Genomic DNA, 19532 nt, shown 5'->3' on the forward strand with positions numbered 1-19532 from the left:
TTCTCACAATACTACCGCAAAGCAATGATTATGTAAATTACGCTAACTAGTTTGGCGGCGACCGAATACAAGAACTACAGCGAGTAATGATACCCGCATGGTTGAACAAGTAGGGTCTGAAACCAGTTGATTATTTATATTAATTTGCAAGTACAGTGGAGGGGTGTAAATTTGGACAAAGGTTTGAGCAGCCAATTTTATTTTACTTATCAATCTAAAAGGCAGTTAGGCCTAACATGTATACATGTTATTAGGCTTTATTAGAAGTGATAGTTTTTTATTACTTGAATTTTTTAAGTGTCATTATTAGTTTTTAATTCGACTAAACTAAACTAGGGTGTCCGATATTCGAATATAAATTTATTCTGTTAATTTTCCTTCCAACCCTGTCAAACATGTGATAAACTAAGTTTGAACATTAAAATCAACAAATTATGATGAGTTGTCAATTTATAGTCAATTATATTTTAAAACTAATTATTAAGTTGATTTTAGCAGCGAAACTGTTTGTTTGTTTTTGAATTTCGCGCAAAGCTATTCGAGGGCTATCTGCGCTAACCGTCCCTAATTTAGCACTGCAAGACTAAAGGGAAGGCAACTAGTAATCACCACCCACCGCCAACTCTTGGGCTACTCTTTTACCAACGAATAGTGGGATAGTCACATTATAATGCCACCATGACTGAGAGGGCAAGCATGTTTGGCGCGACGGGGATGCGAACCCACGACCCTCGGATTACGAGTCGCACGCCTTAACCACCTGGCCATGCCGGGCCCAGCAGCGAAAGTGAATAAAACAAAAATATTGAATGATAACCTTGACCAAATTACAAACTGGTTTTAATAAAAATAAATCAAATCACATTATTTTGAAATAATGTGTTCCTCAGACAGAAGTTAACAGTTCTCTTGAAGAACAGATTGGTTTGTGTGATTTCTTTTCTATATTTTGTTATTCAATAAATATCCGTACTACCGTTTAGCTATTGCTGTGTAACACTGTCTAGCATGTGGTTATAGTTCCAGCACATTTAAAATAAACGCAATGTTGTGTCTCAAAATGAGTAGAAGATTGTTATAGTTTAATTCGAAATTAATCGTATTTGTAAAGCACAATAATATTTTTAACTGGGGTCGGGCGTGACCAGGCGTTAATGTGCGGCAACTGTGAATCTCGTAGTTTGTGTTTCGTTGCCGTGAAAACTTGTCCCACATTTTAAGGCTGAGGGTACGATATAAGATAAGTTTGGTTTCTAGCGTAAAGCTACACGAGGGCTATCTGCGCTAGCTGTCCCTAATTTATCAATGAAAGACTAGAGGGAAGTCAGTTAGTCATCACTACCTATCGTCAACTCTTGTGTTACTCTTTCATTGACGAATATTGGGATTGATTGTCACATTATAGCGACCTATAGCTGAAAGGTGCGAGCATATTTGATAGGATGGGAATTTGGACCCGCAATTTTTAGATTGGTGAAGAGCCCTAACCACCTGGCCCAGTACAAGAGAAACTTTCAAATAGTACTATTCGGTGAAATGAAAGTATCCCACCTGACCAGCTGACCTTCCTCTAGTCTGTCATTTCTAAATTAGGGACGCTTATAGGCATAGTTTTCGCACGTGTGGCTGTGCATGCAAGTCCTGAAACAAATAGATAGAACTTTTGCTCTGCTTTTCGTTACGTTTGTTCAACATGATGAAATGATTACGTGGAAATGTGTTATTTTATTGGACTGAAGTGACTTGTTCAGTAACAGAGACACAACCAAGTTGTTTAGCATTCGGTAACAGAGACACAACCAAGTTGTTGTTTAGCATTCAGTAACAGAAACACAACCAAGTTGTCGTTTAGCATTCAGTAAGAGAGACACAACCAAGTTGTTGTTTAGCATTCAGTAACAGAGACACAACCAAGTTGTTGTTCAGCATTTAATAACAGAGACACAACCAAGTTGTTGTTTAACATTCAGTAACAGAAACACAACCAAGTTGTTGTTTAGCATTCAATAACAGAGACACAACCAAGTTGTTGTTTAGCATTCAGTAACAGAGACACAACCAAGTTGTTGTTTAGCATTCAGTAAAAGAGACACAACCAAGTTGTTGTTTAGCATTCAGTAACAGAGTCACAACCAAGTTGTTGTTTAGCATTCAATAGTAGAGACACAACCAAGTTGTTGTTTAGCATCCGATAACAGAGACACAACCAAGTTATTGTTTCGCATGTTTGATTTCCTTTCACTTACGCAATGAATGTTCTAACAGCTATGTTCAATACCGACGCGGGTTGAACTTGTGGCAGAGCTCTGTATTTTGGAGCTAGGCCTAGCCAGGTTCTAAACTATGAAACAGTATAAAATATTCCCCCTTCTCTGATCAAGCTGCGGGTGCGTTATAAGTGTAACTGTCGATCCTTTAGCGAAGTGATAGGTGTTAGGTGCTGCTGATTGGTCAGTGGTTAAAAATTGCGGACATAAGTAGATATAACCATTACAAAAAAAACCAGCGTTTTGTGGCACAAAAATAAGTAAACTTATTTGATGTGAATTACCTTACCTTTTGATCTTGTTTTTCAAAAATGAACTCGCCCATTAACGGTTTAAATTAAATACTTAATCAACAGTGTAGAATTTTGTTTTTAAATTCGCGCAAAGCTACACGAGGATTATCTGCACTACCCTTCCTTAATTTAGCAGCGTAAAACTAGAGGGAAGGCAGCTAGCTAGTCATCACCACCCACCGCCAACTCTTGGGCTACTCTTTATTAACGAATAGTGGGATTGACCGTCATATTATAACGCCCCCATGACTGAAAGGGAGAGCATGTTTGGTGCGACGGGGATTTGAATCCGCGAACCTCAGATTACGAGTCGAACGCTTTAACACACCTGGCCAATAGACGTTTGATCTGACGATGGTAACACGTATACCGAAATTAATTGGCCGTTAGCTATATTAAATAATTTTAAACTGTGTATCTTTTAAACTGTATTTTTAAAGGAGAAAGAAAAGCGACAAGAGGTTGAGAGACCACACTTTAATCTGATAAAAAAGATGGTGGTGTTGAGAATGACACGGTCTGGTGGTTAAGGGACCACACTTTAATTTGATAAGAAAGATGATGGTGTCGAGAATGACACGGCCTGGTGGTTAAGGGACCACACTTTAATCTGATAAAAAAGATGGTGGTGTCGAGAATGACACGGCCTGGTGGTTATGGGACCACACTTTAATCTGATAAAAAAGATGGTGGTGTCGAGAATGACACGGCCTGGTGGTTAAGGGACCACACTTTAATCTGATAAAAAAGATGGTGGTGTCGAGAATGACACGGCCTGGTGGTTAAGGGACCACACTTTAATCTAATAAAAAAGATGGTGGTATCGAGAATGACACGGCCTGGTGGTTAAGGGACCACACTTTAATCTGATAAAAAGATGGTGGTGTCGAGAATGACACGGTCTGGTGGTTAAGGGACCACACTTTAATCTGATAAGAAATATGGTGGTGTCGAGAATGACACGGTCTGCTGGTTAAGGGACCAGACTTTAATCTGATAAGAAATATGGTGGTGTCGAGAATGACACGGCCAGGTGGTTAAGGGACCAATCTTTAAACTGATAAGAAATATGGTGGTGTCGAGAATGACACGGCCAGGTGGTTAAGGGACCAATCTTTAATCTGATAAGAAAGATGATGGTGTCGAGAATAACACGGCCAGGTGGTTAAGGGACCACACTTTAATCTGATAAGAAATATGGTGGTGTCGATAATGACACGGTCTGGTGGTTAAGGGACCACACTTTAATCTGATAAAAAAGATGGTGGTGTCGAGAATGACACGGCCTGGTGGTTAAGGGACCACACTTTAATCTGATAAAAAGATGGTGGTGTCGAGAATGACACGGCCTGGTGGTTAAGGGACCACACTTTAATCTGATAAGAAATATGGTGGTGTCGAGAATGACACGGTCTGGTGGTTAAGGGACCAAACTCTAATCTGATAAGAAATATGGTGGTGTCGAGAATGACACGGCCTGGTGGTTAAGGGACCACACTTTAATCTGATAAAAAAGATGGTGGTGTCGAGAATGACACGGTCTGGTGGTTAAGGGACCACACTTTAATCTGATAAAAAAGATGGTGGTGTCGAGAATGACACGGTCTGGTGGTTAAGGGACCAAACTTTAATCTGATAAAAAAGATGGTGGTGTCGAGAATGACACGTTCTGTTGGTTAAGGGACCACACTTTAATCTGATAAAAAAGTTGGTGGTGTCGAGAATGACACGGTCTGGTGGTTAAGGGACCAAACTTTAATCTGATAAAAAAGATGGTGGTGTCGAGAATGACACGGTCTGGTGGTTAAGGGACCACACTTTAATCTGATAAAAAAGTAGGTGGTGTCGAGAATGACACGGCCTGGTGGTTAAGGGACCACACTTTAATCTGATAAGAAAGATGGTGGTGTCGAGAATGACACGGCCTGATGGTTAAGGGACCAAACTTTAATTTGATAAGAAAGATGATGGTGTCGAGAATGACACGGCCTGGTGGTTATGGGACCACACTTTAATCTGATAAAAAAGATGGTGGTGTCGAGAATGACACGGCCTGGTGGTTAAGGGACCACACTTTAATCTGAAAAAAGATGGTGGTGTCGAGAATGACACGGCCTGGTGGTTAAGGGACCACACACTTTAATCTGACCACATAATCTGATAAAAAGATGGTGGTGTCGAGAATGACACGGTCTGGTGGTTAAGGGACCACACTTTAATCTGATAAGAAATATGGTGGTGTCGAGAATGACACGGTCTGCTGGTTAAGGGACCAGACTTTAATCTGATAAGAAATATGGTGGTGTCGAGAATGACACGGCCAGGTGGTTAAGGGACCAATCTTTAAACTGATAAGAAATATGGTGGTGTCGAGAATGACACGGCCAGGTGGTTAAGGGACCAATCTTTAATCTGATAAGAAAGATGATGGTGTCGAGAATAACACGGCCAGGTGGTTAAGGGACCACACTTTAATCTGATAAGAAATATGGTGGTGTCGATAATGACACGGTCTGGTGGTTAAGGGACCACACTTTAATCTGATAAAAAAGATGGTGGTGTCGAGAATGACACGGCCTGGTGGTTAAGGGACCACACTTTAATCTGATAAAAAAGATGGTGGTGTCGAGAATGACACGGCCTGGTGGTTAAGGGACCACACTTTAATCTGATAAGAAATATGGTGGTGTCGAGAATGACACGGTCTGGTGGTTAAGGGACCAAACTCTAATCTGATAAGAAATATGGTGGTGTCGAGAATGACACGGCCTGGTGGTTAAGGGACCACACTTTAATCTGATAAAAAAGATGGTGGTGTCGAGAATGACACGGTCTGGTGGTTAAGGGACCACACTTTAATCTGATAAAAAAGATGGTGGTGTCGAGAATGACACGGTCTGGTGGTTAAGGGACCAAACTTTAATCTGATAAAAGATGGTGGTGTCGAGAATGACACGTTCTGGTGGTTAAGGGACCACACTTTAATCTGATAAAAAAGTTGGTGGTGTCGAGAATGACACGGTCTGGTGGTTAAGGGACCAAACTTTAATCTGATAAAAAAGATGGTGGTGTCGAGAATGACACGGTCTGGTGGTTAAGGGACCACACTTTAATCTGATAAAAAAGTAGGTGGTGTCGAGAATGACACGGCCTGGTGGTTAAGGGACCACACTTTAATCTGATAAGAAAGATGGTGGTGTCGAGAATGACACGGCCTGATGGTTAAGGGACCAAACTTTAATCTGATAAGAAAGATGATGGTGTCGAGAATGACACGGTCTGGTGGTTAAGGGACCAAACTTTAATCTGATAAAAAAGATGGTGGTGTCGAGAATGACACGGTCTGGTGGTTAAGGGACCACACTTTAATCTGATAAAAAAGTTGGTGGTGTCGAGAATGACACGGTCTGGTGGTTAAGGGACCAAACTTTAATCTGATAAAAAAGATGGTGGTGTCGAGAATGACACGGTCTGGTGGTTAAGGGACCACACTTTAATCTGATAAAAAAGATGGTGGTGTCGAGAATGACACGGTCTGGTGGTTAAGGGACCACACTTTAATCTGATAAAAAAGTTGGTGGTGTCGAGAATGACACGGTCTGGTGGTTAAGGGACCAAACTTTAATCTGATAAAAAAGATGGTGGTGTCGAGAATGACACGGTCTTGTGGTTAAGGGACCACACTTTAATCTGATAAGAAAGATGGTGGTGTCGAGAATGACACGGCCTGATGGTTAAGGGACCAAACTTTAATCTGATAAGAAAGATGATGGTGTCGAGAATGACACGGTCTGGTGGTTAAGGGACCAAACTTTAATCTGATAAAAAAGATGGTGGTGTCGAGAATGACACGGTCTGGTGGTTAAGGGACCACACTTTAATCTGATAAAAAAGTTGGTGGTGTCGAGAATGACACGGTCTGGTGGTTAAGGGACCAAACTTTAATCTGATAAAAAAGATGGTGGTGTCGAGAATGACACGGTCTGGTGGTTAAGGGACCACACTTTAATCTGATAAAAAAGATGGTGGTGTCGAGAATGACACGGCCTGGTGGTTAAGGGACCACACTTTAATCTGATAAAAGAGATGGTGGTGTCGAGAATGACACGGTCTGGTGGTTAAGGGACCACACTTTAATCTGATAAAAAGATGGTGGTGTCCATAATGACACGGTCTGGTGGTTAAGGGACCACACTTTAATCTGATAAAAAAGATGGTGGTGTCGAGAATGACACGGCCTGGTGGTTAAGGGACCACACTTTAATCTGATAAAAGAGATGGTGGTGTCGAGAATGACACGGTCTGGTGGTTAAGGGACCACACTTTAATCTGATAAAAAGATGGTGGTGTCCATAATGACACGGCCTGGTGGTTAAGGAAACACACTTTAATCTGATAAAAAAGATGATGGTGTCGAGAATGACACGGTCTGGTGGTTAAGAGACCAAACTTTAATCTGATAAGAAATATGGTGGTGTCGAGAATGACACGGTCTGGTGGTTAAGGGACCAAACTTTAATCTGATAAGAAATATGGTGGTGTCGAAAATGACACGGCCTGGTGGTTAAGGGACCACACTTTAATCTGATAAAAAAGATGATGGTGTCGAGAATGACACGGTCTGGTGGTTAAGGGACCACACTTTAATCTTATAAGAAATATGGTGGTGTTGAGAATGACACGGCCTGGTGGTTAAGGGACCACACTTTAATCTGATAAATAAGATGATGGTGTCGAGAATAACACGGCCAGGTGGTTAAGGGACCAAACTTTAATCTGATAAGAAATATGGTGGTGTCGAGAATGACACGGTGTGGTGGTTAAGGAACCAAACTTTAATCTGATAAGAAATATGGTGGTGTCGAGAATGACACGGTCTGGTGGTTAAGGGACCAAACTTTAATCTGATAAAAAAGATGGTGATGTCGAGAATGACACGGTCTGGTGGTTAAGGGACCACACTTTAATCTGATAAAAAAGATGGTGGTGTCGAGAATGACACGGTCTGGTAGTTAAGGGATCACACTTTAATCTGATAACAAAGATGGTGGTGTCGAGAATGACACGGTCTGGTAGTTAAGGGACCAAACTTTAATCTGATAAAAAAGATGGTGGTGTCGAGAATGACACGGTCTGGTGGTTAAGGGACCACACTTTAATCTGACAAAAAAGATGGTGGTGTCGAGAATGACACGGTCTGGTGGTTAAGGGACCACACTTTAATCTGATAAAAAAGATGGTGGTGTCGAGAATGACACGGTCTGGTGGTTAAGGGACCAAACTTTAATCTGATAAAAAAGATGGTGGTGTCAAGAATGACACGGCCTGGTGGTTAAGGGACCACACTTTAATCTGATAAGAAAGATGGTGGTGTCGAGAATGACACGGTCTGGTGGTTAAGGGACCACACTTTAATCTGATAAAAAAGATGGTGGTGTCGAGAATGACACGGTCTGGTGGTTAAGGGACCACACTTTAATCTGATAAAAAAGATGGTGGTGTCGAGAATGACACGGTCTGGTGGTTAAGTGACCAAACTTTAATCTGATAAAAAAGATGGTGGTGTCGAGAATGACACGGTCTGGTGGTTAAGGGACCAAACTTTAATCTGATCAAAAAGATGGTGGTGTCGAGAATGACACGGTCTGGTGGTTAAGGGACCACACTTTAATCTGATAAAAAAGATGGTGGTGTCGAGAATGACACGGTCTGGTGGTTAAGGGACCACACTTTAATCTGATCAAAAAGATGGTGGTGTCGAGAATGACACGGTCTGGTGGTTAAGGGACCACACTTTAATCTGATAAAAAAGATGGTGGTGTCGAGAATGACACGGTCTGGTGGTTAAGGGACCACACTTTAATCTGATAAAAAAGATGGTGGTGTCGAGAATGACACGGTCTGGTGGTTAAGGGACCACACTTTAATCTGATAAAAAAGATGGTGGTGTCGAGAATGACACGGCCTGGTGGTTAAGGGACCAAACTTTAATCTGATAAGAAAGATGATGGTGTCGAGAATGACACGGCCTGGTGGTTAAGGGACCACACTTTAATCTGATAAAAAAAGATGATGGTGTCGAGAATAACACGGTCTGGTGGTTAAGGGTCCAAACTTTAATCTGAGAAGAAATATGGTGGTGTCGAGAATGACACGGTCTGGTGGTTAAGGGACCACACTTTAATCTGATAAAAAAGATGATGGTGTCGAGAATGACACGGCTTGGTGGTTAAGGGACCAAACTTTAATCTGATAAGAAATATGGTGGTGTCGAGAATGACACGGTCTGGTGGTTAAGGGACCAAACTTTAATCTGATAAGAAATATGGTGGTGTCGAGAATGACACGGCCTGGTGGTTAAGGGACCACACTTTAATCTGATAAAAAAGATGATGGTGTCGAGAATGACACGGTCTGGTGGTTAAGGGACCACACTTTAATCTTATAAAAAAGATGATGGTGTCGAGAATGACACGGTCTGGTGGTTAAGAGACCAAACTTTAATCTGATAAGAAATATGGTGGTGTCGAGAATGACACGGTCTGGTGGTTAAGGGACCAAACTTTAATCTGATAAGAAATATGGTGGTGTCGAGAATGACACGGCCTGGTGGTTAAGGGACCACACTTTAATCTGATAAAAAAGATGATGGTGTCGAGAATGACACGGTCTGGTGGTTAAGGGACCACACTTTAATCTGATAAGAAATATGGTGGTGTCGAGAATGACACGGCCTGGTGGTTAAGGGACCACACTTTAATCTGATAAAAAAGATGATGGTGTCGAGAATAACACGGCCAGGTGGTTAAGGGACCAAACTTTAATGTGATAAGAAATATGGTGGTGTCGAGAATGACACGGTCTGGTGGTTAAGGGACCACACTTTAATCTGATAAAAAAGATGGTGGTGTCGAGAATGACACGGTCTGGTGGTTAAGGGACCACACTTTAATCTGATAAAAAAGATGGTGGTGTCGAGAATGACACGGTCTGGTGGTTAAGGGACCAAACTTTAATCTGATAAAAAAGATGGTGGTGTCGAGAATGACACGGTCTGGTGGTTAAGGGACCACACTTTAATCTGATAAGAAAGATGGTGGTGTCGAGAATGACACAGTCTGGTGGTTAAGGGACCAAACTTTAATCTGATAAAAAAGATGGTGGTGTCGAGAATGACACGGTCTGGTGGTTAAGGGACCACACTTTAATCTGATAAAAAAGATGGTGGTGTCGAGAATGACACGGTCTGGTGGTTAAGGGACCAAACTTTAATCTGATCAAAAAGATGGTGGTGTCGAGAATGACACGGTCTGGTGGTTAAGGGACCACACTTTAATCTGATAAAAAAGATGGTGGTGTCGAGAATGACACGGTCTGGTGGTTAAGGGACCACACTTTAATCTGATAAAAAAGATGGTGGTGTCGAGAATGACACGGTCTGGTGGTTAAGGGACCACACTTTAATCTGATAAAAAAGATGGTGGTGTCGAGAATGACACGGTCTTGTGGTTAAGGGACCAAACTTTAATCTGATAAAAAAGATGGTGGTGTCGAGAATGACACGGCCTGGTGGTTAAGGGACCACACTTTAATCTGATAAGAAAGATGGTGGTGTCGAGAATGACACGGTCTGGTGGTTAAGGGACCAAACTTTAATCTGATAAAAAAGATGGTGGTGTCGAGAATGACACGGTCTGGTGGTTAAGGGACCACACTTTAATCTGATCAAAAAGATGGTGGTGTCGAGAATGACACGGTCTGGTGGTTAAGGGACCACACTTTAATCTGATAAAAAAGATGGTGGTGTCGAGAATGACACGGTCTGGTGGTTAAGGGACCACACTTTAATCTGATAAAAAAGATGGTGGTGTCGAGAATGACACGGTCTTGTGGTTAAGGGACCAAACTTTAATCTGATAAAAAAGATGGTGGTGTCGAGAATGACACGGCCTGGTGGTTAAGGGACCACACTTTAATCTGATAAAAAAGATGGTGGTGTCGAGAATGACACGGTCTGGTGGTTAAGGGACCAAACTTTAATCTGATAAAAAAGATGGTGGTGTCGAGAATGACACAAAGGGTCAACCAAAATTTGGGCCATATTTAAATGTATTAAATAAAAAGGTAAAATGGAGTTAGCAGACAAGACAGATGTTTAAAACAGACTGTGAATGTGGTAGTTCGGTGTTTATTTTGACGAAACTTAGAGAGCGGAGTCAAAGGAACATAAAAGATACGTAAGGAACATTTGAATAGAAGAAAGAGTTACAGTAAAACATGTACAAATAACATACAGTTTTATGTGGTGCGAAGGCGTGTCTGCAGACGTAGGATACTAAAATTCGGGTTTCGATACCCATGGTGGAGTGGACCTACATAGTCCGTTATGTTGCTTTGTGCTTAAATTCAGACAAACGAATTGAAGTACAACATTAGCTCCACTGAACAGTGTTTAAACTTTTAATTTCCGAGAAACGTTATATAGTTAGTTATATAGAATGAAATATCGTACATATTGGCAAGAGATTTATTTAAATAACCTTCAAACGTAACTCCTCGTGATATGCAGGAAATATAAATTTTTGTTAAACAAGACCCTAAGACTACATTCACGTGCAGCTAGACGTGTGACGTGTTTCTTGTTGAAGCCATTGACGGCTTGAATAAACTTGTAGTTGTGGAAGTGCGAATCGTTTTACTTTCAATTAGTTATTTGATTTTAAAATACTCCTCTAAGAGTCATATCAGATATCCCAGTTCCAGTCAAACGAGATACATATGTAATAATACAACAACACTCTTGTGGTACAGTTGAATAAGATGTTTCAATTACATAAGATACCAGGAAACTTGAGAGCCTAAGGCCCACATGCTTAGCCCGCTATAATGCAAATTTAATACCAAAACTACCGTCTTCAGTTACACGTTTACTGGTCATTGCCGCGAAATTGCAAACTTAATTTCTTTAACCAAGTTACGAAAAGTAATTAGAAGGGGTAGTTATTTATTTGGTGTAATGTATATCAATGCCAAATATGGGGACCACTTTCGGGGAATCCCCGTATAAGTGTTTTCGCGAGATATCCTGGTTCCCTCATGGGCTTGGTATAAAAGGGTTTACTTTCTTTCAAATCTTGGAGCCGAGACGATTCGTTTGGCACCATGTAGAAGTTGGTGAGTCCAGCAATTTAGGGAAAGGTGTGTTAGGGAAATTCCTGGGTTTCTCAAGGATTTACCTTTATACAAACCTCGGGACCGGACGATCCTATTTGTACGATTTGTAAGTCGGTGCTCAGAAGTTACGGAGGTTTGTTTGTTTTGGAATTTCGCGGAAAGCTACACGAGGACTATCTGCGCTATCCGTCCCTAATTTAGCAGGGTAGGACTAGAGGGAAGGCAGCAAGTCATCACCACCCACCGCCAACTCTTGGGCTACTCTTTTACCAACGAATAGTGGGATTGATCGTCACATTATAACGCCCCCACGGCTAGGAGGGAGAGCATGTTTGGATGCGACCGGGATTCTAATCCGCGACCCTCGGATTTTAACTTTAAACTACCTATCTTGTTCCTGTATTTTAACTTTAAACTACTTATATTGTTCCTGTATTTTAACTTTAAACTACCTATATTGTTCCTGTATTTTAACTTTAAACTACCTATATTGTTCCTGTATTTTAACTTTAAACTACCTGTATTGTTCTTGTATTTTAACTTTAAACTACCTGTATTGTTCTTGTATTTTAACTTTAAACTACCTGTATTGTTCTTGTATTTTAACTTTAAACTACCTGTATTGTTCTTGTATTTTAACTTTAAACTACCTATCTTGTTCCTGTATTTTAACATTAAGCTACCTGTATTGTTCTTGTATTTTAACTTTAAACTACCTGTATTGTTATTGTATTTTAACTTTAAACTACCTATCTTGTTCCTGTATTTCTATAAACTTCCCTGTTTCCCTTTTTAAATCAACCATTTTTAATAATTTTGTTTCTTTAGTATTTTTATGTCCATCATGAACATAAATCTGTATAATAACAATATTGTTCTATATGAAACACTTTAATGTAACGAAATACGTAGTTGGTGTCTGATGATCTCACTGGAAATAAAGACAACCTTTGGATTAGCTCCATGCAGACTGGATGGCTATTGGTCCTGATATCGTTGTCACAAGTTATCAGTAATAATAGTACTGTATGTATGACCAACATACTACATGTTATGTATATGTTTGTAAAATCAATATAGCTATTATATTTATACACTGTAGCTATATAGGGAGCTTGTAAATACTTAATTAGAGAGACTATTAAACTATACTAGGATGTTAATAATCACTGTGATACACGTGTCATGACTACCATATAAACAATAAATTTCATTCAAGGCCTCGTTGAAGCTATATATTTATGGTTGTAGTTGGTTATGAGGCTCCATATAAACCACAAACTACATGAAAATGATTGAATGTGAGTGGCTTTATAACTGCTGTTACTTGCCAGGTAGTAAAATAAACTTAAAAACTACCGTACACAATGCACAATAATGCGTCTAGTAATACTGCCCAGGTTTTGTCACAATACTTACAGCCATTTTGTTGTAATCTGACTGTATAATATCAAACAGTAATAAAGAAGAACAATTGTACGATGTAATACTGCCCAGGTTTTGTCACAATACTTACAGCCATTTTGTTGTAATCTGACTGTATAATATCAAACAGTAATAAAGAAGAACAATTGTACGATGTAATACTGCCCAGGTTTTGTCACAATACTTACAGCCATTTTGTTGTAATCTGACTGTATAATATCAAACAGTAATAAAGAAGAACAATTGTACGATATTTATTTCCCGCGCTGGAACAGCGGTAAGTGATCAGGTTTACAACGTTAAAATTAGCAGTTCGATTCCTCTCGGTGGACTCAGCAGATAAAAACATTGTGACTTTACTATAAGAAAAATAGGCACACACACGGTATTTCTTTTAAAATTAAGGTTACTTGTGTATAGCACATTTTAACTTACAGTAGCTCATCACATAATAACATTGTTTGATATTTGATACTAAAATTTAATGTTAAAATGTACAAGTAAAATAGGTTACGAGGTCAGTCAAATTGATTGATCTTTCAGCGAGAGTCTCTAATAATATAGTGAATCCGTGGTTCCAAAGTGTTGAGATTTTTTGTGTGGTTTGAATAAGAAACTGTGAAGCTCGAATGTATAGACTAGTCTTTCCAAGTTCAATTAAAATATAAACTTCAATAGTATTATATTGATGTTTTTACATTAATGTGTAACTGTGTGTCCGAATACATAACTACCAAGTTACTTACTATATTTATTTCGTTCATTTTCTACAATTGTCGTTCTTTCCATAATGCCATTTTTTCTGTCCCTTTGGTATTATTTTACTTAGTTTTAATGCAAATTGAGTATTGCATCAGAAAAGAATTCGTAACAAAATGGTTACACGGTAGTTCAATTCGACCGACCTGTAGCGAGAACCTATAATAATCAAAGCACGTTTTGACTACACTTGGTTGTCCTTTTACGTAGATCATACCCTCGTAGTTACACTACATTGATGTTTACCCAGACGTGACCATGATATTATGATAAACATGCTGCATGCCAACAGTTAGGAATATATAACTTCAAACTGCAGTATTGTTAAAGTTAAGTATTCATTTTACACTACCATCCCTACATCATTTTACACTTACAAAATGCTTTTATTACTCGTTTTATGACAATTTTACCCCAATTAAAAGTTAATGTATTCTATAACGGTGTGAACTAGAATTTAATTCTGGTAATTTCTGTTTCATGTTGTACTTAAGTTTTTAAAGGGACACCATATTTCTGTAAAAAATGCTATCTTTAATAGGTAATGATAACATCGTTTACACTAGAGTTATGATTTTTAAATTACTACAAGTTATTACGTCTAAACTCAGAAACACATAGATTGAATTTACGCTTAAACTGTTGTTAGTGATAAAGTATTTGTAGAGATACCTCAACTGAAATAATAACAAGAAAGATAAATACTCTCTGGTTTGATATCTTAGTGATGGTTTCTTGTCTTGTTTTTGAGCTTCTTGGCTAGAAAAACAAATGAAAGTGAGTGTCAGTCACTTAAACTAAAATTTCTATGTTATTGTTGAATTTCAGCGGGAAATAGAGTGCACCAAATCTGTGATAACCATTTCAACCCAAGACAAAGTTATTCACGTTGTTATAAAGCAAACGAATTTCTTGGCGATATTGGATTAATGTTATATCATAAGTTTATTAGTGTATGTTAAAAGGTACCAATATTCACCCACCTATAACTCTATTTTTTATCTAGCAATACCAACTCACCCCTTGAAGAAGGAAGGTCTACCTGCTAAAGTCACTCAGGTTTTTGGGTATGCTATATTGTATGTTTTTGTATTAATAATATCTTGATTTATAACCTTGCAGATTCCTAGTTGGATGACTCTAGTTGTCATCGTATTCATACTTTCAAGGTGGTCAGGGCACTTGACTCGTAATATGAGAGGTGTGGGTTCCAATCCTCGTAACATAAAACGCCGCGTGGGCGTCATAATGTGACGGTCAACCTTGTTGACCATTCGTTGGTAAAAGAGTAGCCCAAGAATTGGCAGTGCGTTATGATGACTAACTGCCTTCCCTTTGTCTTACACCGCTAGTGAAGATGGTCCTTGTGTAACTTTGCGCGAAATTCAAAAACAAAAAAACATACTTTCAAAAACAACACATCCTTACCACATTTTTTTCTTGGGCTGTCTGCTATCAGTGATATCGCAGTTCTGTCTATGTGATCAAGAAAAACCTGTCGTTAGGTTATTCATTGGTGACTTTGGTACCCATGAAAACAATCGGCAAGAATGTCACCATTGAATTATCAAGATACATTCTTTGTGTTTAAAGGAAAATTGTTCACTTTGAGTCGACGTTTTGAACTACAATTGTTGTATATTATTAATAAATACAATTTCAAGTAGTAAGAAAGTTGACTAACGAACTCTAAGGAGTGATGAGTGTGTGTAGAATAACTTATGCAATCTGTACGTAGCTGACTGACATCCTCATCAAACCGCCTTACAATTCTGCAAACCATTGACATCCTTAATAAACCGCCTTGCAATTCTGCAAACCATTGACATCCTCATCAAACCGCCTTACAATTCTGCAAACCATTGACATCTTCATCAAACCACCTTACAATTCTGCAAACCATTGACATCCTCATCAAACCGCCTTACAATTCTGCAAACCATTGACATCCTCATCAAACCACCTTACAATTCTGCAAACCATTGACATCCTGATCAAACCGCCTTACAATTCTGCAAACCATTGACATCCTTAATAAACCGCCTTACAATTCTGCAAACCACTGACATTCTCACCAAACTACCTTACAATTCTGCAAACCACTGACATCCTCATCAAACCGCCTTACAATTCTGCAAACCATTGACATTCTTAATAAATCGCCTTACAATTCTGCAAACCATTGACATCCTTAATAAACCGCCTTACAATTCTGCAAACCATTGACATCCTCATCAAACCGCCATACAATTCTGCAAACCATTGACATCCTGATCAAACCGCCTTACAATTCTGCAAACCATTGACATCCTTAATAAACCGCCTTACAATTCTGCAAACCATTGACATCCTCATCAAACCACCTTACAATTCTGCAAACCATTGACATCCTGATCAAACCGCCTTACAATTCTGCAAACCATTGACATCCTTAATAAACCGCCTTACAATTCTGCAAACCACTGACATTCTCATCAAACTACCTTACAATTCTGCAAACCATTGACATCCTCATCAAACCGCCTTACAATTCTGCAAACCATTGACATCCTTAATAAATCGCCTTACAATTCTGCAAACCATTGACATCCTCATCAAACCGCCATACAATTCTGCAAACCATTGACATCCTGATCAAACCGCCTTACAATTCTGCAAACCATTGACATCCTTATCAAACCGCCTTACAATTCTGCAAACCACTGACATTCTCATCAAACTACCTTACAATTCTGCAAACCATTGACATCCTGATCAAACCGCCTTATAATTCTGCAAACCACTGACATCCTCATCAAACCACCTTACAATTCTGCAAACCATTGTCATCCTCATCAAACCACCTTACAATTCTGCAAACCATTGACATCCTTATCAAACCACCTTATAATTCTGGAAACCATTGATATTCTCATCAAACCATTTTACAATTCTGCAAACCACTGACATCCTTAATAAACCGCCTTACAATTCTGCAAACCATTGACATCCTCATCAAACCGCCTTACAATTCTGCAAACCATTGACATCCTCATCAAACCACCTTACAATTCTGCAAACCATTGACATCCTCATCAAACCACCTTACAATTCTGCAAACCATTGACATCCTGATCAAACCGCCTTACAATTCTGCAAACCATTGACATCCTCATTAAACCGCCTTACAATTCTGCAAACCATTGACATCCTTAATAAACCGCCTTACAATTCTGCAAACCATTGACATCCTTAATAAACCGCCTTACAATTCTGCAAACCACTGACATCCTCATCAAACCGCCTTACAATTCTGCAAACCATTGACATCCTGATCAAACCGCCTTACAATTCTGCAAACCATTGACATCATTAATAAACCGCCTTATAATTCTGCAAACCACTGACATCCTGATCAAACCACCTTATAATTCTGCAAACCATTGAGATCCTCATCAAACCGCCTTACAATTCTGCAAACCATTGACATCCTCATCAAACCACCTTATAATTCTGCAAACCATTGACATCCTCATCAAACCACCTTACAATTCTGCAAATTATTGACATCCTCATCAAACCACCTTACAATTCTGCAAATTATTGACATCCTCATCAAACCACCTTACAATTCTGCAAAGCATTGAGATCCTCATTAAACCGCCTTACAATTCTGCAAACCATTGACATCCTTAATAAACCGCCTTACAATTCTGCAAACCATTGACATCCTCATCAAACCGCCTTACAATTCTGCAAACCATTGACATCCTTAATAAACCGCCTTACAATTCTGCAAAGCATTGACATCCTCATCAAACCATTTTACAATTCTGCAAACCATTGAGATCCTCATCAAACCACCTTACAATTCTGCAAACCATTGAGATCCTCATCAAACCGCCTTACAGTTCTGCAAACCATTGACATCCTCATCAAACCACCTTACAATTCTGCAAACCATTGACATCCTGATCAAACCGCCTTACAATTCTGCAAACCATTGACATCCTGATCAAACCGCCTTACAATTCTGCAAACCATTGAGATCCTCATCAAACTACCTTACAATTCTGCAAAGCATTGAGATCCTCATAAAACCACCTTACAATTCTGCAAATTATTGACATCCTCATCAAACCACCTTACAATTCTGGAAAGCATTGAGATCCTCATAAAACCACCTTACAATTCTGCAAATTATTGACATCCTCATTAAACCACCTTACAATTCTGCAAACCATTGACATCCTCATCCAAACCGCCTTACAATTCTGCAAACCATTGACATCCTGATCAAACCGCCTTACAATTCTGCAAACCATTGACATCCTCATCAAACCACCTTACAATTCTGCAAACCATTGACATCCTCATCAAACCACCTTACAATTCTGCAAACCATTGACATCCTCATCAAACCACCTTATAATTCTGCAAACCATTGATATCCTGATCAAACCGCCTTACAATTCTGCAAACCATTGATATCCTGATCAAACCACCTTATAATTCTGCAAACCATTGACATCTTCATCAAACCACCTTACAATCCTGCAAACCATTGACATCCTTATTGAACCACCTTACAATTTTGCAAACCATTCACAGATGAAGAACCGTCTTGTGTTGGTTTTTAAAGGTAGTACATTCATTGTACAAAATTGTTTTTTGTAAGTCTAAATAGTTGTTTCCTGGTCTTTCTGTACCATTCATTACTTTTCAGACAACGCTAATAAAGATGGGTCTCAGAAATGGTACTACTTACATAACTTTAGTATTTGCATTTCTGAGAACGTTAAGAAGTCTGGTCTGGATATTGTTAAGCACAAATCAAAATAATGAGCTGGCCATGGGGATCCAAACCCGAATTGGAGAGTCGTAGTTCCGTGGACTTATCGCTGAGGAGCTGCAGAGAGTTGACGTTTCACAAATGAAACGTTTGACTTCAATTAAAGTAAAACAAAATTTACAAAATATTCGTGTGTTCCCTTTTATACGCCTAGTTTTCATACGCTGAATGAATGACTTCACCAGATAAATTACTCCGCTGGTAGCAAAAACATTCACAAGAAAACAATAGGAAATATAATTGCACTCTTTTTTTTCTGTTATTTCTTCTTTCTCTTGCTATTATAATGACTTCAGGCTGTTTGTGTGGTTGTTGGTGATGTAGGAATACGCCAGTGACTGACTGACAGACCATATCCTGATCAATGACTCATAACGCTCTACCTGTATTTCTTGCTGAGAAATTCGATCCTGTAATTAACCTATGGTTGAGTTGTAAGACTGACAGTCAAACTCGTAGCATCAGTAGTAAGTGGACGAGTACTGCCGACCGCCAGATGTCCTTAGTAGCTTTAGCTTTGTCATAAATACAAATACAAAAATATGTTTAGTAATATTAACAATTTTAAAGTAATTTACTGTGACAAGACAAAACAGTAGAGCGGGCTCTCAGATGAGGATTTTCTGTTAGTCTTAATAAAAATAATGGAACCTTATTTGTTTGTAGACCTTTGATCATTTGGATAGGCACACAAATATCTAGTTGGACAGACATGCACCTTAGTAAGGAAAAGTAACTGAAAAAAATTCTTTCTATAGTAAGAGACTGGCAGGAAAGACATTC

The sequence above is a fragment of the Tachypleus tridentatus genome, chromosome 9 (assembly GCF_004210375.1).
Source record: "Tachypleus tridentatus isolate NWPU-2018 chromosome 9, ASM421037v1, whole genome shotgun sequence".
In the NCBI taxonomy this organism is placed as follows: domain Eukaryota; kingdom Metazoa; phylum Arthropoda; class Merostomata; order Xiphosura; family Limulidae; genus Tachypleus; species Tachypleus tridentatus.